The sequence below is a fragment of the Urocitellus parryii genome, unplaced genomic scaffold (genome assembly GCF_045843805.1).
Source record: "Urocitellus parryii isolate mUroPar1 unplaced genomic scaffold, mUroPar1.hap1 Scaffold_167, whole genome shotgun sequence".
NCBI classification, from domain to species: domain Eukaryota; kingdom Metazoa; phylum Chordata; class Mammalia; order Rodentia; family Sciuridae; genus Urocitellus; species Urocitellus parryii.
In genome coordinates this window covers 228,260-248,886 of record NW_027552174.1, presented here as the reverse complement: position 1 = coordinate 248,886, position 20,627 = coordinate 228,260, and the positions used below count along the sequence as shown (strand labels likewise).

Sequence of the window (20,627 nt, the reverse complement as noted above, 5' to 3'; positions counted from 1 at the left end):
AAACAACAACAAGTGCTGGCAAAAATGTGGGGAAAAGGGTACTCTTGTACATTGCTGGTGGGACTGCAAATTGTTGTAGCCAATTTGGAAAGCAGAATGGAGACCCCTGGGAAAGCTGGGAATGGAACCACCATTTGACCCAGCTATTGCCCTTCTCAGACTATTCCCTGAAGACCTTAAAAGAGCATACTACAGGGATACTGCCAAATCGATGTTCATAGCAACACAATTCACAATAGCTAGACTGTGGAACCAACCCAGATGTGCTTCAATAGATGAATGGATTAAAAATGTGGCATTTATACACCATGGAGTATTACGCAGCACTAAAAAAATGACAAAATCATGGAATTTGCAGGGAAATGGATGGCACTAGAGCAGATTATGCTTATTGAAGCTAGCCAATCCCTAAAAAACAAATACCAAATGTCTTCTTTGATATAATGAGAGCAACTAAGAACAGAGCAGGGAGGAAGAGCAGGAAGAAAAGATTAACATTAAACAGAGACATGAGATGGGAGGGAAAGGGAGAGAAAGGGAAAATTGCATGGAAATGAAGGGAGACCCTCATTGCTATACGAAATTATATATAAGAGGTTGTGAGGGGAATGGGAAAATAAACAAGGAGAGAAATGAATTACAGTAGATGAGGTAGAGAGAGAAGATGGGAGGGGAGGGGAGGGGGGATAGTAGAGGATAGGATAGCAGAATACAACAGTTACTAATAGGGCATTATGTAAAATTGTGGATGTGTAAGCGATGTGATTCTGCAATCTGAATTTGGGGTAAAAATTGGGAGTTCATAACCCACTTGAATCTTATGTATGAAATATGATATGTCAAGAGCTTTGTAATGTTTTGAACAACCAATTAAAAAATAAAATAAAATAATTAAAATTCAAAAAATAAATAAAAAATAAAATAAACAAAGAGTTTTTTTTTTTTTAAAACCTTCACAGTACTCACTTCAGGGGAGCCTCATCAGTTTCTGTCTCTACAGATCAGAAACATAACATGCAAGGCCCTTGGGCTTCTTTAAAATGATAAAGTGAGTGTTTACTTGGTTATTATAATCTTTACAACTACTGGGAAGTTTAGATGTTAAATTTATATAAAAAAAGATCACCCATGGGCAGCTAGGTAAAAGGTCTTGAGAGAAGGAAAGGAGGAAAAGAGACTGGGAAATCAAGATTCTGATGCCAGCTACTCAGAGCTACAAGGACAGTTTCTTAACAGCCCCTAGACATGACCAATCATAAAAGGTACTAGTCTTGTGCCAACAAACCCTCACACCCACCCTTGTGCTAACAAAGGCTTAGAAATCACTTATCTCCAGATGTGAAGAATAAGACAAAACAAAGAGAGATGACTGGCCATTTCTGAACTCTATCATTCCACCAATCAACTACAGGGACAGATCAAGCCTGTGAAAACACCTACACAAGACACCTCTTCATCTTTGGGAGTTCTGATTTGTTTATGTTAGTCTAATAAATCCTGTTTCTTTTCTGTCATGGATTTCATTCTTAAACTTGGCAAGATAAAGAACCCATCTGATATTCATGCTCCCTGTTACAATGCTAAAGTAATCACCAAACCAAAAATGCCAATTTGATAATGTACATGTTAGCTAAAATCTGGCTTCAATAAGAATGTATCTTCCCTGGCATGCTAGAAATGATTAAATAATACTTTAAACATAAACCTCAAGACAAAAAATATTACTTCATGGCAAAGAAAGTGTATAATGAAGAGCATGCTCTCTCATCCCTGTGTCAACCCTTTCCTGGCAATCTATTTCATCACTTACTAAGTGCCATGCTTGATTTATAAAGGATAAAATTAAACCCAAGCCTTACTTAAGCCTACATCTTTGGAATACTACGTAAAGGGAGAAAATACTCAACTCCAAGGCTAACATCACCAATATTCACAAAAGCTCAGAGGAGACAGTTATTTTTAAGCTCTACTGCCTGAATGAATTAACTAACCTTTCACAGAAAAATCAGCCAACCTCTTTGGAAGGTTGTAGAGCACTTTATTTTTAACTCTATTCCCTGATGTAATACTTTGAACTACTACTCATGCAACAGAAAATGTAATTTACTGAATGACACTGGAGTGTTGTGATGGAAAGAAACAACTCCACTAAGTAAGCCTGCAGCTTTGTTCACACTACCTAGGGAAAGAATTTCTACTGTCAGCACAGCCTTCCCCTGGCCTCCTCCATTGTGATGTACTGGGATGGTGGTCATAGCCCATCTGCAGCCATGGACTCTTCCAATCACACAGACATTGTGTAGTGGCCAGTTGACTAACTCCAGTGGCTCTGACATCGACTCATTTACTTACATATATATGAGTTTTTCATGATCAGCTTACTTGACTAGTAACATTTCCATTGCCTGTTTTAAATGACATAATTGGAAAAAATGTAGAGCCCCCTAATAATTCCCTCCGACTTAATTTTTTATGAGAATTTTCTGGCACCCAATAAGAAAGATTATTTTCTAAAAATAAAATAAGTAAAATAAATTTATAATAAAAATAAAGCAAACAGAAAATAGCATGAAAAATTCAATTTCTTCAAGTTCATTAAAATGCAAATGATTAATTTTTAAGCTATATTAATGAAAAATAACTAAGGATGCAAGCTCTCACTGAGGAAGGAGCAGAGACAGCACCTGACTCACCATCTCTCTGCTTTAGACTTGAAAACCCAAGGCCATGGCTGCTGGGCAGGTCTGTTTAGCCACTGAGGGACCCCAAGCAAGGCAGAGGCCAACAGAGCATCGTATTTTCTGCAGAGAAAAGCAACACGTGGAGGTTAGCACACTGGGAGAAGTTCTCCTCTCTCTCTCTCTCTCCTTTTTTTTTAGTTAACAGGCTAGAACTTGCACCAGTCTTGGTCATAAGCACATTATCCTATATGTAACAACAGGCTGATAAGGAAAATCAAAGCCCTGGCTTCCAGCCTCTGTCATTTCCCAGGTATAACTGTTCCCAAAATGGTCAAGTCAAAGCCCTCAGTGTGGTGTTCCTGAACCAGGGCTGGGAAGGCATGCCATGACCCACCACACAGCATTTTCACTATACACACAGAAGACATGTAAACAGCCTGAAGAGCAGGGTTAACAGCAAGACTGTACAAAAAAAGCAGTGAGAGGTGAGTTTTGATAATTGATTACCCATGTTTTTTTTAAAAGTACAAATAACATCTTTTATTTTATCCCTGAAAATGAAAACAAGAAACCAAAATGTACACATCTCACCAGAGAGACCAATTATTCCAAACTTCACCTGGCAATGGTATACAATTAATTTGTTCACATAAAGGTACAGAAAAGATAGTTTGGAAATCACTTTTATGAAACAATATTTTCTGATACTTATTTTAATAAAACATTATAAATATTGCTACTATTTATGGTAGCATATGATAATAATAAAAAAAATATATAAAACTAAATTCAATATAGCCTAAATCTAGAAGCTAGTTGTACTTTAGCAGGTATTACAGAGAATAAACACTATGACATATAGGGCACCATATTTTAATTAGATTTGTTATAAGGGAAATTTAAATAAAGGTGTATTTCATTCTATACTAGAATGATCCAAGATTGAGATTTCTTATGCAATGTACAATAGCTGTTTTAGTGAAAGGATAGCCAATCTTTATAATTTAAATTGTATCTTAAATGTTTTAAATTATTTTAAGTGGTCATTGTATAAATGAAAACCTAACAGAAAAACTCATAAATCATGATACTCATATAACATCAAGTCATGCATTTCCTAAGCAATTTTATGCAGCAAAACTCCTTTATTATTTCATATCTGGTTAAAATTTTCAAGAGTCACCTCTTCCCCACCAACATAAAAAAGCAAAATCATCCAAATATAGAAATAATGTGCATTCTACATCATATAAATACTCAAGGGTGTTAAATGCTTTTTGTTTTGTTTTGTTTAGACAGGGTCTTACTAGTCTCCCAGGCTGGCCTTGTACTCTTGATCATCCAGACTCAGCCCCCCAGGCAGCTAGGACTTCAGTTATGGGATAATGCACCCAGCTAAGGGGTTGAACTCTTAAAGCAACACTCATGTATGTGAAGAATCATGAAGAGTTTAGTTATTTTTAATTTTATCATAAAAAATTTCTCATTCTTTAGAATATATGAAATAAATTCTTAACTATGAGATTAAAGAATACTATTTTAATGTTGTTATTAAATTGCCTCCAATGTTAAGAATAGCTTGTGAACAGTGGCTGCTACCCATTTAAAGATTATATTTTCTCAAATGTAATTTTTAAAACTATAGAATAATTAACCTTCAATTATTTTGAATGATAGTACAAATGAAGACATTCTTTAAATTGTGATTTCAAAACATTATTTTTAACATTATACTTACTTTCTATGCTCATAATCTTAGAAACAAAATATACTACTGAAAGTAAGCACATTTTCTAATAGTTTTAGTCAAATAGTTAATCTACTGAGAACAAGTGATAGAATGATTCAATAACAATATTCACTTGTCTGAAAAAAAACAAGTTATATACTTAAATAAATAATTTATAAAAATTAATATGTCTTTTAGTGTTTTTGTTTCAGCTTGATCTCAAACACAAAAGATTTATACAAGATCATCATCATCCTTATTACTACATTAACCATGTTATCTAATTCCCTTTAAGAAAAAAAAATACTTGCCTGACAGCAAAATAATAGCATTTAAAAGTTTTATATACAGATTTAAGAGTTCCATGAATCCAGAACACTCCCTGAAAAATGTATGGAGCTTTTAGAAAGTATTATTTTGTCCTAGCTAGAAATTTAAAATCCTTTTTGCCATAGGATAAAATACACAGTTTATGTAGAAGCACAGGGTGATCTTCATCTGCTATCTAATGCTGCCTGATGCAGTCATCCTTTTGTTGTGATTACTGGCATCAAATGCCCACTAGTATCATTGGTTATGTTAGTGGAGAAGCCATTAAAACAATATAGTCAACTTTGTTCTCCAGCTTGAACAAGCATTGCAAAATATTCAAAAGGACAGCAATTGGTCTTTCAGACGCATATCCTGCCATAGAAGCACCATTCTCAATTTCCAACATGTTCTTACTTTCCTCTGCTAGAGCTTCAATATATATTTTGCTTAAATCTGGTATGTTTACACTATTTTGATGTCTGGGTTGTTGAAAACTATAGTGCAGTTACATCAATCCTCAACTGAGTCCAAGCAAGAGTAAACTCAATTTCTAGGACATAGTTTTTTTCTTGATATTGTAAAAAACATTTCTGATGAAGCAAAGAGATTTGATTGAAAAGTGGTAACTAAAGAAAATCTGCCAAATCTATACTTTTGAAAGAAAAAAAACTCTTCTAATATTATGTAATATTCATCTTCAGCAAGGTTGCCTCCACTCTTATATTAACTCTGTAAAACAGTAATCCAGGAGATTAATCTTGAAAAGTGAGTTTAAAAAGGGCATTTGACTTTCTCTCTCTCTCTCTCCCAAAGAAGTACAGAACTGAGTTGGCAAAAGTTCTCCCATTCATTGGTAGATCCAGGAATCCAGTATTTTTCCCCAAAGGTCCAATTTATGTTTTACTTCCAATTTCTTTTAAGACAATTTACACATTGAATTTTTGGAGCATAAGTTCCAATTTGTGAACAGCCTCTTAACTGTAGGGTAAGGAAAGAATATATTGTCAGTTAAGATCATTGTTCTAGGGCTGGGAATGTAGCTCAGTTGGTAGAGTTCCAGCCTTCCATGCACAAGGCTGTGGGTTCAGTCCCTAGCACTGCCAAAAAAAGATCATTGTTCCAATTCGCATTTTTATTATCCTAGTTGAGAATTGTCCAAAAGCAGCAGCTCACAGGTGAGTACTTTAAGACACTTCAAACATTCAAATTCTAGAGTAGCTTTAGCATTAACTAACTTACTCTGCTTAACCTCTCTGGTCCAGTCTTCTCATTTGAAAAAGAAAAATAATAGCAATTCCTTTTATAACCAGAAAGAAATAATTGATAGGTATGAAAATTGTTAAAAGTCTTGGTCCAAGACCAGAAGTTCAATGACAATAAGTAATTGAAGAAAGTGTCCAGATTCTTACCTATATTTTCTTCAGATTTGAGACCTCATCACCCATATAGAAATACAACACCAATACAGTGGAAGATTGAGATACACTAGGCACAATAAAAGCAATGCTAACCTGTCTATGTTCTCAGGCACAGAGCCCCCAAACCTCTGAGTGCTATCTCACATGGCAAAATGGTCTGCAGATGTGATTAGTTTAAGGCTATTGGGATGGAGAGGTTTTCCTGGATTATCCATGTGGGTACAATATACTCACAATCCTTATAATAGGGAGGCAAGGGCATCAGTTTAAGAGATGTGATGAGGGGAGCTGATATGGAATGATGTGGTCAAGAGCCCAGGAATGCAGGTGTCCTCTAGAAACTGGAAGAAACAAGGTAAAGATTCTTCCCTTGAGCTTCTAGAAGGAATGCAAACCTGCCAACATCTTGACTTAGCCTCATAAGATTCTTTTTGGGTTCTTGACCACCAGAACTAAAATGTGCTATTTTAAGCAAAAACAAAACAAAACAAACAAACAAACAAAAACAGAACAAGAACTGAGAACATGGATTCCCATCTCCCCATCCTCACAGCTCTGGTTAGGGGCTCTATCCAGGTAGAAGCCCCTGCTGGGCTCACACAGCCAGAGACACCCTGGATTCTCTGATCACTCAGTTGCAGTAGTAACATCCCAGGGAAAGGGGAAGGGAGGATCTTGGTCAAAAGGAAGAGACAAAGAGCCTCCCTGGCACAGCTGGAATTCCTGGCCCATCCTGAAGCTACTGCAATGGCAGAGGCCCTGGGGTGGTATCCCTGCCTTTGACCCCATCTCTGTTTTTAATATGTTTGGCTTAGTTTCACATTTCTGTAACTTAATTTTAAATAATGCTGTATTTTAACACTGGCTTGCAAAATTCATGAAAATTTAGTGGTTGGCTCCTCTAGCTGCTAAAAATTGATACCAGCACATGACTCAATGGGGACATATTAGAAGGATTTTTTTTAAATCAGGAATAAGGCTCACAGGCATCACTGCTTCTGTTAACACTGCACTGTGGGTCCTATAAATTTATAGGAGAAAATTTTTAAATGAAGCACACAGGAACTGGAAAGATCAAAAAGCAACTGTCAGGGGCTGGGAATTTGGCTCAGCTCTAGAGTGCTCACCTAGCACATGGGAGGTTCTGGGTTTGATCCTCAGCACCACATAAAAATAAATGGATAAATAAATAGATAAATAAATAAAAATAGTTTTAAAAAAGGCAACTGTCAGCACTGCCTGGTTATGTGGCCATGTAGGTAAAAGATCCAAAACTGGTCGCTTAGCTATTAGCTCAAAAAATAATGCTATATTTAAACACTAGCCATACTTAGAAAATAAGACAGAATACCACATGGCAACAAAACATATTGGTTTCTAAGAATGTATCCGATAAAATGATGCAAGGTATTTATGGGGATCATTATAAAAACTGTTGAAAAATAGGAAGAAACAACTAAATAAATGCAGTCTACAAGAAACACCAACAGGAAGTCTCCATATTTTCAAGGTATCATTGTTCCTAACTTGAGCTAAAAATTCATTAGAAGGCAAAACCAAAGCCCAGGAGATTGTCCATAGTACTTAAAGAAGTACCCCATGTGGCTCAAGCAGGATTCTTAACACAGGGGACAGATACCATTTAGGGGCTCTGCAAACATGAGTAAAAAAACAATTATATCTTTATTTTCACTCACCTCTAACTAAACTCAACATTTTCTTTAATCATGATAGAAGACAGGCCACAAAGGTTCAGCATGTCCTGTGCATTGTTATCCACATAAATTGCAGATATTTTTATATCAATCACCATGTGGTTGGAAATATTGTTTGTGTCTCTCATCTCTTCAAAGTAACAGTAGTTATTAAGCTCACCACCAGATTTTATTATTTTGCATGCTAATTAATAACCAAGGATGCCTATTATATTAAAATTTCTAGTACTCTCATTACTGCACTTCAATAATTGCTTTTCTCTATAATGCCAGTTGCAGGTGTTCAGCATATGCAAGCATTAATCTGAGAAGGTGCTCATATGCTTCAGCACACTGCAGAATGTATTTGTTCTTGGCCCACAAAAAAAGGGTTAAAAAGCCCCAAAGCATTTGGAATGTTTCTGGGACATTAAGTTACTGGGCATTATGGGCATTTCAATGAATTCTGGAAGCTTATATGCAAGCCATGCTACCTTGAGTGTTACTGTGGCAACTTCTCAAGTGCAACAAGTTCAGCAGACCAGCCAGAAGTCATTTCTATTGCATGCAAAGTGGTCCCTCTAATGGAAATTACACTGTTGGTCTGGAACAAGTGAGGATTATCCCATAAACTGCTTAATGTGAGAAGCCTGCTCCCTTTCCCAGCCTGTTCCCTAGCAGGCCTTCCTTTATAAATGTCCCCTGATTACCTTGATTACCTTGCCCCAAGTCTCTCCCATATTCCTCTGCTCACACATTTTTTTTTCTCACCACTTTGGTTAACTCCCCTCTTCCCACAATCATATTTACCTTGCTAAGGACCAAGCACAGATTCCAGAAGCAGATCACGCAGGGTATAAGTAGGGAGCACTTCCAAGTTGATGGATCATGGGATGTCTCTCAGCTTCTCTCAGCCTCAGCTTTCTCATCTGTACAATGGGGAAAATAAGATCACACAACAAACAGGGCTTTGTGAGAATGAAAAGCATTTGCTTTGCTTAGTTTCATTACAGTGAAAAAAGTCATCACATATTAAGACCCTACAAATGATTCTGTGAAGACATTTTTCCCAAGGTAGTGAGTGCTTATCATTTTATGTTGCTTCCACATCCACTTTTAAGTATAAGTTTAACTTTCATACAAGAAGCAGGGCTTGGTCACCATAACAGTTCCCAGTACTATAAGGCACCCTATGGCTCCATCTGGTGGCCACAGATTACAACTCAGACTCCCTTCTACTTTCCATACTTTCCAGCTGCTTACCTTCAAGGGAAAAATTAGAAATGGCCCAGGAGCTTAGGTGACCCCCTCCCAGTCACATTCTGACTTCCTGAAACTACTGCCTGCTTTCGCCAATCACCAGTCAAAGCTTCCCTGGGGAACCTATCTGGATCAAAAGCTCAGCCCAGTAAGTGTGTAGGCCCAGAAGTCCGCCCCTCTTCCTCTCTATTGTGCTCTCTGACCTAAGTATGGCCTCCATATGTGCTATGCACTCCCCTCAGGGAGTCTATGAGTCCTACAGACGCTTCAGCTTTCACACTGTGATTCTGTCCCTGGAATCTGAATCCTGATGGTGAAGCCTCCAGAAGGGCCCCATGCAGGTGGGTCTTCTCTCTGTAGCTACCAGCTGAGTTGATAGAGATACTGAGAAACTCCAAGACTTTCATACAAAAGGAGAGGAAAATAATTGATTCATTCCCCAAAATAAGGCATAAAAAGCTATTCTAGGGGGAAAAAATGACAATAACTTTTGCAGTGTAGTCTTTTCTGGGAAAGAACAATTTGATACATTTTTAAATGATAATATTCTATATAACAGTAACTTTGAGACCTTAGAAACAGCCATTCTGATATGCCCTTGATATTGAGTTTTAAAGTTTTAAACTATCAGGGGAGGGGGGATAGTAGAGGATAGGAAAGGTAGCAGAATACAACAGTCACTAATATGGCAGTATGTAAAAATGTGGATGTGTAACCGATGCAATTCTGCAATCTGTATTTGGGGTAAAAATGGGAGTTCATAACGCACTTGATTCTAATGTATGAAATATGATATGTCAAGAGCTTTGTAATGTTGTGAACAACCAATAAAAAATACCTAAAAAAAGTTTTAAACTATCTGTAGTTCATCAGCTGGAGAATTACCTCAATTGTATACAATTCTAGATATATACCAATTTCAAAGATCACAATCTATTACTCTAAATACAAATGTTACTGGGTGTTATAAAATCCTCAAATTCCACATTTAAATAGTTAAAAATCAGTTAAGCATAAAATTGAAAAAAAGGTTTTGTCCATATTCTTGTTCACATGAATTACCAAAATTTTGTAACTGTCAATAATTCTGTTAATTATGTTACAATAGTAGAAACCCAAACACATGTTAAAAGTGCATAATTATATGAGTATATCTGTGTGTGTGTGTGTGTAATGCTAAATTAACTGTTAATTATGTTATTGTAATCATGTTGATTTAATCACTGTATATTATTAAATATATTAAATCATATTTTACTCCATAATGTATACTACAATTATTATTTGTCAAATAAAAATAATATTTTTAGTTAGTTATTTTTTGTCACTCTAACCAAAATACCTAACAACAACTACTTACAGAAGTAAGTATTTATTTTGGCTCATGGTTTCATTTGTTTTGGCTCATGGTTCAGTCCATGATCAGCCAAACCCATAGCTCTGGGCATAAGATGAGGTAGAGCATCACAGTAAAAGGAATTTGAGACTTGACAGCAGAAAGGAGAGGGAGAGAGAGAAAGAGAGAGAAAGTTTCTCTCCCAAGAACAAAATATAAATCCCAAAGGCATGGTCCCAGTAACTTACTTCCTCCAGCCACACCTTAACTGCTACCTACAGCTCCCACCCAGTTAATCCAATCAGTGGATTGATCCACTGATTAGGTTACAACTCTCAAAGAGTAATAATTTCACCTGGGAACATCTTTGCATTGTCTCACATATGCAATTGTGGATTTCACCTCATATTTAACCATAACAAATATTAATTTTAAAAAATTATAGTTTCATTCTATAAATGTTTTGTCTAGAAAGCAACATATATTTCTTGTATGACTGTTTTCTAACTTTAGAAAAAAAATTACACTGAAACACCTGAATTTTATTGAGTGAAAACTGAGGGGGAAATTATTTAATTCCTTCTCTCTTACATTATTGTAGAAATATTGGAAAATTGCTACACAACATTTTTAAAAACCAGGAAAGACACGGAAGTGTTGAGGTAGTCACTTATTTAGAGGGACATTTTTCTAAATGACAAGATGACTTTAAATACTTAAAAGAATTTAACAACTGTACTATTACATTGGTTCATACATTTATAACAATTTTCGAATATTCGGGAGAAGAAAAAGGTTGCATGAGAATTTCTTTTAATTTTTACTATCTTGGAATGAATGTGGTGGTAATTGGAGCATTTTTATTGAGGAGAATTAAAGCATCATAAAAACATTTCAAAGCTATACTACCTACTAAGCTAGAGACTCCCTACTTTATTATAAAATAGGAAAACAGAAGAACACTATTGCCAAGAAATATGTATTTGGTGTTTCAAATAATCATCTAGAAGGTTCTAAAACTGCCCATATAAATTCTCTTGCATTGTTTTGTGATTTTGATGTACTTCTGCCTGTTTTTTCCTTTCTATACTTTTGTCCCTTCTGCCCTTTGAGAAAACCAGTTCCCTGCTAACTATGGGCATGTTCCTGGAGAACAGAATCCTTCTTGTCTGAAGAGCTGCGCCTGGGAAGGCTCCTGTTTCTAATGAAGCATCTGATTTTCCTCAGGGTTGTGTCTATGTAGTCATTGTCTCTTCATGGGAAGAAAAAAAAACTGGATTTGGGGCTGTGGTATGGTTTTATGTAAGCTGCTAGAAGCAAGTGCAATCAATCCATTCCTACCTAGCATATTTATAAATGAATCTGCTATAAAACATCATATCTTTTTAACCAAAATGGACAGTAATTTCTTAGAAATATTCAATAAATGTTTAAGGATTATATAAAGAAAAAAAGAAGAATTTGACTTGATTTTACAGAAATTGGTTCCAAATGATACTGAAAATTTTAATGTAACTAATTTATGGGAAATTATTTCTAGTTTAATACACTGGGTTTTTGTTTTATATCTCTTCTATTTAATGCAATGTTTACCTAAAATTATTTAAAGAGTAATTAAAAACTTCAGTGTGTGCCTAAAAACTTCAAATGAAGCACTCACTTCCTTAAAGCAGGTGTGTGATCCTGTAAATGTGTGCATGCCTGTAGTCTTAGGAGCTCAGGAGGCTGAAGGTGGAGGATCACAAGTTCAAAACCAGCCTCAGCAACTAAGCAAGGTTCTAAATAACTTAATGAGATCTTCACTCAAAATTTAAAAATTTTTAAAAGGGCTGGGGAATATGACTCATTGGAACAGCACCTCTGGGTTCAATTCCTCAGTACCAAAAATAAAATAATAAAATGAAATATTCTCTCTTTTTTTCCCTCTTTTAATTTTTTAGATGTATAAAGCATTTAATACTCTATCTCCAGCACTTATATTTATTTTGGTGTCACCCTGTAGTTTACTTTCACTGATTCTTATTCAGGGTAGTTCATTTCCTCATGTATTTTGATTTTATTGCTGTGAGTTCAGGTTTCCTAAAAATCAGTCTGTCAGTGTTAGGGAACAAACAGATGACGATGGTGGGAAGCTCTCAGCCTGGAGAAAAGAACATAAACTACATCATTCCTTAGAACCAAGTAAAATTTTTGGTCCTCCAGGTGCCTTCAAACTAAAGACTCTTTACAAAACCTAGTTTATGAATTTGGGGTCACACACTGAACATATAGTTGACATTCTTAGAAAGTTGGATCTCAATTTACTATGCGAAAATTCACTGGAGAGTTTTTTTTTTATTTTGATTTTGTCCTTGATTCTCAATGGAGGCAAAGGCAAGAACAGAACCAGCCCCACAAATACTCTGTAGGAGAAGTTATTTTTCTACATCACTTTTAGGGATCTTGCCTTTCAGAGGTCCTAATTTTAAGAAGAGTTCCCAAACTCCTGGTTCAAGCAGGTATTATGAATTAAATTATGAATTAAAACATGGTCCACAAGTCATAGAGGATATATGTTCAACTTAATTTTATATTTTCTTGACAGTAATTATATGTATTTGTGGGATTCAATGTAATGCTTTGATATGTACACATTTGGGAAGACTAAATAAAGTTAATTATCATGTTACCTCATATACATTATTTTTCATTTCTGTAGTATAAATCTTTGAAATTGGATGCCTTAGCAATTCTGAAATAAAAATGCTTCAAAACTTTGAGTGTCTCTTTGGTCAGGAGCTCTGTTAATCTCTGCATCACTTTATTCTGATATTATTTCTCATCATTCAGTTACCATTTAACTGTCCCCACTCTCCATGGGACATACCTTCCTTACACACTTGGTGACTCTCCTTTGTGTGTTCAACCTTAGAACTGTGATTCTTCTTTATACTCATCTACTTGTCTGTCCTTTCACAGAGCTGAGGACAGACTCTTGTACCATCTGGCCAACAGGCAGAGTGGGAGGATTCAGAGTGTTTCAACAACCAGTCATGTGATTCTGTCTCTGATTTTCCCTAGAATCTTCCTGCTTCTGGTATGCAGTACCCCTCCTGATTTTAGACTCTCAGGATTACACTTATCTTTTGGACTCAATTTCTTAGTTGTAGTTTTGAAGATGTAGTTTCATTTCCTGTCATTATATCTTCAGCCATTCTGCATTTTCCACGTGTTCATTTACTCAATTCAACATTTTTTTTAAATTACAGAGCATTCGCTATCTTCTAAGTCAATTTTAAAATAAAACGGTATTAAGTGAACCACAGTGGCACTCTTTTCTCACTGTTTCATGCTGCTTGCTCACTTTCTCTCTCAATAGTCTCATATTCATTTTAGGTTTTATTAGAACTTGAATTTTCTCAAAGAATAGATAAACCAGCAGCTTAGGTTTGGGCTCACAGAAGTAAAAAAAAAATATGATTTGTATATGTCAGATGTGACAAGAGAAAAACTGTAAAACCATTCTATCTTAGCAGTGGCTAATGCCTCATTTTCAGAAACAGGCCAGGGATTACTTTTGTAAATATTTATTAACAATATCAACTCAATTTCTAAGTTTTCAATATAAATTTTATAAGATCCTCTAGTCACAAGTATTCTCTGCCACAACTGTGCAGCAGGTCTGTGCAGATAAAAGAGGAAGCATCCTGAGCAAGGTTCCTGCCACAGGATCCAGGTTCGCACTCTTGGCACACCCCCACCCCAGTATGGTGCAGAGGTCTCTCTCCCTACACGCACCCCCTCTCCTCTTCTCTGTGATGTGGCATGATGCAGAATGCACCCACCTAAAATATATACACACTCATTGGCCCCTCTGCTCTCCTAGTCCCAGAAACCTGAGGTGCACCCTGGTGTGGCTGCTCTAGGTGGCCCCTATTCCAGAGCTCCCTGCTGCCAGGGGAGCCCCTGGTAGTAAACCAGGGAAGTGCAGGCAGGGACAGTGAATATTTTTTTAATTTTTAATTTTTTTTAAATAAATGACAGTGGAATGCATTAAAATTCTTATTACACATATAGAGCACAATTTTTCATATCTCTGGTTGTATATAATGTATGTTGACACTAATTCGTGTCTTCATACAGGTACTTTGGATACTGATGTCCATCACATTCCACAATCCTTGCTAACCCCCTACTCCCTCCCTTCCCCTCCCACCCCTCTGTCCTATCTAGTGTTATCTTTTCCTCCCTGCTCAGGGACAGCAAATCTTAAACCTGGCTGGAAGCTGGTGACACAAGGGAGGAGTCTACTGATGTGCTTTCCTGGCTATTTTGTCTTGTGATTCTCACTCTCAAGAAAAGAGACATTCCAGGGCTGGAGCTGGGGCTCAGTGGTAGAGCACTTGCTTAACACATGGGGTTCAATCCCCAGCATCACATTAAAAAATATATATACTTATACTAAATAAAGTTATTGTGTTCATCAACAACTATGAAATATATATTAAAAAGAAGAACCATTCTATACATTTCAGTTTAAAGAGGCCAAGTATTGTGAGTGAAGCTTGTTTATTAGCCTGTGTCCCTCATAGTATATTGAGCATGGATGGTAGTAATATTTTTAGTTGAAAAGAAGTTAGGACAGAAGTAACTAATGAGGTTTGAAGAACATAATTACATATGATAAAATCTTGTAAAGCATTTTCGTCTTCTCAGTTTATTTAATGATCCAGATTTGGGAGCATGGGACCAGCCCACTTCAGTTGTAGTGTGCACTCCTACTTGAAGACTTGAGAGTGATGGTCAGCAGATGTACTAAAATCATAAACCTGGTATTTGGACATAAGGAATGCCGGTGCAAATACCATCATAGTAGTGACCTTACTAAGTTAGTGGATTGAACTTTCAACTGATAAATGAAAGTTTTTTTTTTTTTTTTTGAGATTGTGGTATTGCTTTCCACCAAAGTATTACTTCCAAAAGAGGCATGTAAAAAATATGGGATTTGAAGAAAAAGTAACTGAAAAAGAATGGTATGTGATTAAAAAAAAATCCAGAATCTAGTACCCAAATGGCCCACGGAAAGAAAAATCAAGAATTTCAAGATCCATGATGCTTGAAATAAATTGTCAGTTTATTGGGCTCCTCTAATTCTTGAAGAGGCTATGAGCAGAAGCAAATGAAAGGGTAACAAACTCTATAACCCTGGGATCAATACTTTCCTAAAATTTGGGCCAAAATTAAGACTAATGAGCTCAGCCTATGGGAAAAACATTCTTTTATTGCTGCATTCTACAATGTTAAATATTTTAACGTGTGTGTGTGCGTGTGTGTGTGTGTGTGTGTGTGTGTGTGTGTGTGTGTGTGTGCTGGTGACTGAACTTAGAAGTGCTTTACCACCGAGCTATATCACAAGTCCTTTTTATTTTGAGGTGGCGTGTTGCTATATTGCTGAGGTTCTCACTGATTTGCTAAGGCTGGCCTGGAACTTCCAATCCTCCTGCCTTAGCCTCCTGAGTCTTTGAAATTACAAGGTGTGTATTTTTGTGCCTAGCTCAGATCTTTAATCTTTATAAGGATCACACTTTTCTGAGATCAAAGCAGAAATTTTTTGAAGTCAAAATAATACCAACAGTAATAACAGGACTAGAGAATTTTCATAGCTTGTTAAAGTCACTGAGTTAATGCTAAAATTGTTGAGCATTTTAGCCAAAACATGAACGTTTTGACTCATTTTATCTGTTTTCACAAATTCTCAGGGATTCAGGGAATCAGGAAAGCTTCCCACCCAGCAATCAGCAGTGATGGGGAAAACACTGCCAGGAAGCTCACTGGGAAGCACATTTTGTAATTGCAAAAAAGCTACAGAAGGAAGAATGATGTTCATTCATTCATCAAATGTTTATTATGGTGCCTACTGCTTGTCCTGGGACCTCAGTATATTATTTATAACCTTTAAAAATATTTTTATTTGTAGATGGATGCAATACCATTATTTATTTATTCTTATGAGGTGCTGAGGATCAAACCCAATGCCTCATATGTGTGAGGCAAGCTCTCTACTGCTGAGTCATACCTCAAGCCCCTCTAATCTTTTAAAGCAAACAAAAATTAATAATTTACATTAGTTATTAAAGGTCAAAGTTTAAAAAAAACAACCTATGAACAAAGCATTGTGTGTTTTTATATGTGTGCACACATGCAGCTAGGTATACACCAAATAGAGAAAAGAACTTGAAAATGGCATGAGCTTCCAATGAAATAAGAGACCATTAGCTGATACTCAGAACCCGGTGTCACTCCTAAGGAGAGCTGTAAATACAGTCTGCTCAAGTGAAACTTAAAACCTGGTGTCTCCTGACCAATGTCTTCATTCATCTTCATATAGCTGAGCAAGGCCAGAGCACCAGGAGGTCTGAGGACCTGCCTCTGAGAGGAAGAAGGATCAAATTGGCCAGCTGCAGTGAAGCCCTTTCTCAAGTTTCTCCACAGGTTAAATAGGTCTCAATTCATTTCCCTTCTTCATTGGCAATTTTCTTCTACAGATTCTTATTTATGCATGTCTTATTTAAATCTGAAAATGCATTTCAGCTTACTCTCACAATGATCTATTAAAATGCAAATACTGCAAATAAAATATAGTATTATTTCTATTAAGAGTTATTCTTCCCATAAGCACCCAAACAACAAATCCAGGAGAACAGCTATCAAAGAGTATAAATGTCACCTTTGTGATATAGATAGCACAGTTCAGAGTCTATTTGGGTTCTGTTTGATGATCTGTGTTATCTATAATTAGTCCTGGAAGCTGGAGCTTTAACAACCAACAAATGATGCAACTGATTACATTAATCTCAATCCGAGAAGAGTTAACTTCATCTTTATTTCCAATTCAGCCAGTCCAGCCCAGGAGGACCTTCTGTAACAAACACTAGTGTCTCCGACAAGTAGGATAAATCTCCACTGAGAACTCGACATATAAAACAAAACTGCATGAATATTTTGAAAAGTTTTATCTGACTATAACTGGAGACATACACACAAGCATGTTTCCTGGCATCCTGCAGGAATAAAATCAAAGACATCTAAGATTAAAATGAAGCTCAGAGTTGGTAGGGAAACACTCTACCCCACTCAAACTCCTCCATATCCCCTATATGGTCCTTGATGATGTCCAACTGTTTGAGCTGCTGGAATTGCTGGTTGCTCAGGCAGGTTCACCAGGGGAGGAGGGGGACAGAGAACCTCCTTCAACCACAGAAAAAGACTGTCACTTGCTGACATGACCACAGGGGATTCCAGGGGAAAGATTCTAGTGTATAAAAGACATAAAAGGTGACTGAATTTTTCCACTTCTCTGGGAGTAGGAGGAAAGGGGCAGAGTTGAGTGTATCCTTAAAAGTACACATTTTTTCAGTCAAAATGAAATTAAAATCTAAACTTGACATACATAGAATATTGAGTCATCTTGAAGAGGCAAGGCTTCTGAATGTACTTTTATATATGAATAATGTGATTGTATGTATTTCAATATAGAAATTTTAAGAAAGTAAAACAATAAATTTCGATTGAAAATCTCATTTAATAAATGGAGCAATTAGTATAAAACCAAAATGCCAGAATCCACACTGCTCAGTTTGAATAGAAACTAAAAGGGAATTTAAAATATTATGAGTTTGTTATGAGTTCAGCTGTTGAAATTGTAATGCGTTTAGCTGTTGAAATTTTTTTGGAATGATAAAAAGCTAAGAAACTCTTTTATGTTTGAAATTGCCATTCTCACCAGAGTGATACAGAATCTCAGTGTAGTTTTAATTTGCATTTCTCTAGTTACTAGAGATATTAAATACTTTTTCATAAATTAATTTTTTTTTTAAAGAGAGAGCGCAAGAGAGGGAGAGAGAGAAAGAATTTTAATATTTATTTTTTGGTTATCGGCAGACACAACATCTTTGTATGTGGTGCTGAGGATGTAACCCGGGCCACATGCATGCCAGGAAAGCGCGCTACTGCTTGAGCCACATCCCAGCCCAATTAAATTCTTTTTTTTTGAGTTTTAGCATTTATTAAAATTTTAAATATTATGTACTTAATTGAAGATTACATAATTTTTTTTATTGGTCGTTCATAACATTACATAGTTCTTAATACATCATATTACACGGTTTGATTCAAGTGGATTATGAACTCCCGCTTTTACCCCGTATACAGATTGCTCTATCACATCAGTTACCCTTCCATTGATTAACATATTGCCTTTCTAGTGTCTGATGTATTCTGCTGTCTGTCCTATTCTCTACTATCCCCCCTCCGCTCCCCTCCCCTCCCCTCCCCTTTTCTCTCTCTACCCCTTCTACTGTAAATCATTTCTTCCATTTGTATTATCTTGTCTTACCCCTCCTTTCCTCTTATATGACACTTTGTATAACCCTGAGGATCGCCTTCCATTTCCATGCAATTTCCCTTCTCACTCCCTTTCCCTCCCACCTCTCATCCCTGTTTAATGTAAATCTTCTTCTCAAGCTCTTCGTCCCTACACTGTCCTTGTTTACTCCCCTTATATCAAAGGAGTCATTTGGTATTTGTTTTTTAAAGATTGACTAGCTTCACTTAGCATAAACTGCTCTAATGCCATCCATGTCCCTCCAAATTCTATGATTTTGTCATTTTTTAATGCAGAATAATACTCCATAGTGTATAAATGCCACATTTTTTTTTTATCCATTCATCTATTGAAGGGCATCTAGGCTGGTTCCACAGTCTTGCTATCCTGAATTGAGCTGCTATGAACATCGATGTAGCAGTGTCCCTGTAGCGTGCTCTTGTTAGGGCTTTAGGGAATAGACCGAGAAGGGGAATAGCTGGGTCAAATGGTGGTTCCATTCCCAGCTTTCCGAGAAATCTCCATACTGCTTTCCAAATTGGCTGCACCAATTTGCAGTCCCACCAGCAATGAACAAGAGTGCCCTTTTCCCCGCATCCTCTCCAGCACTTATTGTTGTTTGACTTCCTAATGGCTGCCAATCTTACTGGAGTGAGATGGTATCTTAGGGTAGTTTTGATTTGCATTTCTCTGACTGCTAGATATGGTGAGCATTTTTTTCATGTACTTGTTGATTGATTGTCCTCCTCTGAGAAGTGTCTGTTCAGGTCCTTGGCCCATTTATTGATTGGGTTATTTGTTATCTTATTGTCTAATTTTTTGAGTTCTTTGTATATTCTGGTTATTAGGGCTCTATCTGAAGTGTGTGGAGTAAAGATTTGTTCCCAGGATGTAGGCTCCCTGTTTATCTCTCTTATTGTTTCTTTTGCTGAGAAAAAACTTTTTAGCTTGAGTAAGTCCCATTTGTTGATTCTAGTTGTTAACTCTAGCGCTATCGGTGTCCTATAGAGGAATTTGGAGCCCAATCCCACAGCGTGTAGATCATAACCAACTTTTTCTTGTATCAGATGCCGTGTCTCTGATTTAATATCAAGCTCCTTGATCCATTTTGAGTTAACTTTTGTGCATGGCGAGAGATAGGGATTCAGATTCATTTTGATGCAAATGGATTTCCAGTTTTCCCAGCACCATTTGTTGAAGATGCTATCCTTCCTCCATTGCATGTTTTTAGCCCCTTTATCAAATATAAGATAGTTGTAGTTTTGTAGATTGGTTACTGTGTCCTCTATTCTGTACCATTGGTCCACCCACCTGTTTTGGTACCAGTACCATGCTGTTTTTGTTACTATTGCTCTGTAGTATAGTTTGAAGTCTGGTATCGCTATACCGCCTGATTCACACTTCCTGCTTAGCATTGTTTTTGCTATTCTGGGTCTTTTATTATTCCATATGAATTTCATGATTCTTTTATCTATTTCTACAAGATATGCTGTTGGGATTTTGATTGGCATTGCATTGAACTTATAGAGAACTTTTGGTAATATCGCCATTTTGATGATGTTAGTTCTGCCTATCCATGAGCAGGGTATATTTTTCCATCTTCTAAGTTCTTCTTCTATGTCTTTCTTTAGGGTTCTGTAATTTTCATTGTATAAATCTTTCACCTCTTTTGTTAGGTTGATTCCCAAGTATTTTATTTTTTGGGGGGATATTGTGAATAGACTAGTTGTCCTCATTTCCATTTCAGAGGATTTGTCACTGATATACAGGAATGCCTTTGATTTATGCGTGTTGATCTTATATCCTGCCACTTTGCTGAATTCATTTATTAGCTC

The 20,627-nt window shown here is 36.5% G+C and overlaps 1 pseudogene; it reads right to left on the bottom strand.

Moving 5' to 3' along the window:
* Positions 1 to 4,911: 4,911 nt before the first annotated feature.
* LOC144251724 (coiled-coil domain-containing protein 126 pseudogene) lies at positions 4,912 to 8,390 on the bottom strand (annotated as a pseudogene).
* Positions 8,391 to 20,627: the final 12,237 nt, after the last annotated feature.